We start from the raw sequence: 3,896 nt of genomic DNA on the forward strand, positions 1-3,896 counted from the left end.
CATCAAAAAATGAATTATAGGGGTTCTTTTGATATGTCAAATCTAACAGTGTATTCAGATTCTTAATTTTAGGTCCTGTTTTCAAATTGGTCTACATTAAGGTCCAAAGGGTCCAAAATTAAACTTAGCTTGATTTTAACAAAAATTGAATTCTTGGGGTTCTTTGATATGCTGAATCTAAACATGTACTTAGATTTTTGATTATGGTCCCAGTTTTAAAGTTGGTCCAAATCAGGGTCCAAAATTATTATATTAAGTATCGTGCAATAGCAGGAAATTTTCAATTGCACAGTATTCAGCAATAGCAAGAAATCTTCAATTGCGAAGTATTGTGCAATAGCAAGAAAATTTCAATTGCACAGTATTGCGCACTAGCAAGAAATCTTCAATTGCACAGTATTGTGCAATAGCAAGAAATCTTCAATTTGCACAGTATTGTGCAATAGCAAGAAATATCTAATTGCACAATATTGCGCAATAGCAGGAAATTTTCAATTGCACAGTTTTGCGCAATAGCAAGAAATATTCAATTGCACAGTATTGTCCTGTTTTCAAATTGGTCCACATTAGGGTCCAAAGGGTCAAAAATAACTTTGTTGGATTTCAACAAAAATTGAATGTAGGGGGTTCTTCAATATGCTGAATCTAACCATGTATTTAGATTTTTAATATTTGGGCCCCGGTTATCAAATTTGTCCACATTGAGGTCTAAAGGGTCTAAAATTGAACATTATATGATTTCATCAAAAATTGAATTCTTGGGGTTCTATGATATGCTGAATCTAACCTTGTATTTAGATTTTGGATATTGGACCATAATAGGTAAATGTCCAATTTAGAATTTTCAAGTTTTTAAGTTTAAGTTCTTATAAAAAAGAAGATGTGGTATGATTGCCAATGAGACAACTATCCACAAAAGACCAAAATGACACAGACATTAACAACTATAGGTCACCGTACGGCCTTCAACAATGAGCAAAGCCCATACACCATAGTCAGCTATAATAGGCCCCGATAAGACAATGTAAAACAATTCAAACGAGAAAACTAACGGCCTTATTTATGTAAAAAAATTGAACTAAAAACAAATATGTAACACATAAACAAACGACAACCACTGAATTACAGGCTCCTGACTTGGGACAGGCACATACATAAATAATGTGGCGGGGTTAAACATGTTAGCGGGATCCCAACTCTCCCCTAACCTGGGACAGTGGTATAACAGTACAACATAAGAAGGAACTATAAAAATCAGTTGAAAAAGGCTCAACTCATCAGATGTACAAAAATACATGTACATGCCGGTACTTATACATCCCGATACAAAAAGACGCAATGAACAGATCTGAGAGTACTTGCAGTTATCTGACAGCTAGTTCAAAGCCACTAACAACTAATAAAAAAATCATGCATCCAAGACTAAACTATCAATCCGTACACATCCACCATCCAATGGATTTAGTGTAAAGACGTCATAAACAGCCAGAGAAAAACATGACCTTGTGTTTAGACCACATTCATTCTGTGTCAGAAACCTATGTTGTGTTAACTATTTAATCAAAATCCAAATTCAGAGCTGTATCAAGCTTAAATGTTGTGTCCATACTTGCCCCAACTGTTCAGGGTTTGACCTCTGCGGTCGTATAAAGCTGCGCCCTGTGGAGCATCTGGTTAAAACCTAAACTTGGTGACAATGTCTAATCTTAAAATTATTTTGAGTAAAAGTTTTAAAAACTTAACTTTGTCACAATGTCTGAGCTTAAAATAATTTTTAGTATTACAGCAATCAACAACTAGAGTCTATATATAATAGTATGTGTTGCTCAATTAGGTCAATGTATATTTTTAACAATGGACTCTCTCCAACATTGTAGACTAGAATGTAATTAATGAATAAAATCTCTGGTTTTGTTGATGTTGTATTGCTGATCATAACATGATACATGTAGTAAGGTAATGCAGTCCTTAAACCATTTAACTGATATCATTACAGAATCTTCTGTAGAAAAGAATAAACACATACACTTGTGTAGTACAAAATATTTAATGATACTTCTTTTCATTTCATATCTTATTTTAGAATAAATTATATATTCATTAAAATGCAATTCATAAATTGTCTGTTGCCCTGAGAAATGAATTGATAAAAATACAATAATGAATTTACAGCAATATAAAAATCTTACCATTTGTGGTTAAAATATACGGATTAAAATTACAATTTATTTTTTCTAAAATTTATTCCTTCATATATAAAATAAAAGTTTTTTTCTTACAATTCATATTTTCATTCAAATTGTGTTCATGTCATAAAAAATAATAATATTGTTTAAATAACAACCTTTTATTAATTCCCTTATTTCTGTCTTATTTTCTATACCATTTTTCTACAAATCTTAGATGAGCTTGAACAGTTGACAACTGAAATTATTATACAATTTCAAATACATTTCACCAGATGTGGATCCACGATTTTGAAAAAGGGGGATCCACGCTTCATAAGGAACCCTCCATAATCTGCCCCTGGGAACAACATGAATGTCCCTTTCTGTTCACTTCATCAAGAATTATTGACTGATAAAAAAACTTTATGAAACTCGATTTGAAAGGGTAAAATATCCTTATGGGTAAGCTCATATCTATCTGTGCAAAAACTATGTGTAAAATCCCAATTTGAAGGTCAATTATGTAAATTACCAGTATATCAATTTAGACATGCTTATGACTTATGCTAATGACTTCCAAGTGATGTCACAAATGAAATTTATGTACTTAAATCTGCAAGTAATATCATTTGTATTCATTATTAATAAATTACTTTATGGCTGTCATGCTTTTCTAAAATCCTTTACCTTCATGCTTGGTTAAATCAATAGTATACAAAACTTATAAAAAATATTTGTCTACTACATTTGAATAAAGAACATGTTTTCTTTTAATCAAATCCTTCTAGTATTGTTATTTAAATTCATCATTTTAATTCACATAATTATAACACTAAAAACAAATTGGGAATGTTTTATGTTTTAATTTTTTTTTACAAACTTACACTATAAGGTGCATGCATCTCTCCTATTTTAAGAATAATTAGACAATGAATTCCCTGAGTATATAAAAGAGAAAACAATGTACAGAGGAGGACTGTAAAAATCAAATATACCCTAAACTTATATGAGGTACTAAAAATTTATATGAAATAGAAACTTGTTCTCATTATTGATGATACATTTGCTGCTAGGGGACTACATGGATTAGGAATTTTATAGAAGTCTATTACCACTATGGTAAGGTTCAAGAAATGCCCTGGTCATTTGTAGAAAGGAAAGAGTTCATTCTCTAACTTGAATTGCAATACTGTGGATTCATTATCATTTGTTGGATACTAATTTTTGTGGTATCGTGGGTACAGGTGAACCACGAATTCAAATGTTAAAGGAACAACATATTTTCAATAGGCTTTGTATACATTGCAATACCACGAAACCAAATATCCTCAAATATGCAAGTTTTGAGCAATCAATGACAATAGATACAATTGATACCCACGAAAATAAATAAATCCACAGTATGACCTTTATACTTAACAAAAGCAAACCATGTACCATTGTAGTTCAAATATGTATGATGTCTTGAAGGGCTATTCTACTTTTATTTTGCAGAGACCTTCCTATGTAGGAAGGCGTCAAAAGTGTCACAGCAAAAAACTAAAAAAGCCTTTCAAGACCTCATAATTATTTGGACTAGCTAACATCAATGCAGACCAAGTTGAAACAATTTTTCAATAACCAAAATTTGGTAAATTTAGAAATTAAGTAGAATAATGCAGATGCCCCAAGAATAACCACCAACCAACTGTCCCTAAACTATATGGAGTAACAAGATGAAAAAAAAAT

The sequence above is a fragment of the Mytilus galloprovincialis genome, chromosome 2 (assembly GCF_965363235.1).
Source record: "Mytilus galloprovincialis chromosome 2, xbMytGall1.hap1.1, whole genome shotgun sequence".
Classification (NCBI taxonomy): Eukaryota; Metazoa; Mollusca; class Bivalvia; order Mytilida; family Mytilidae; genus Mytilus; species Mytilus galloprovincialis.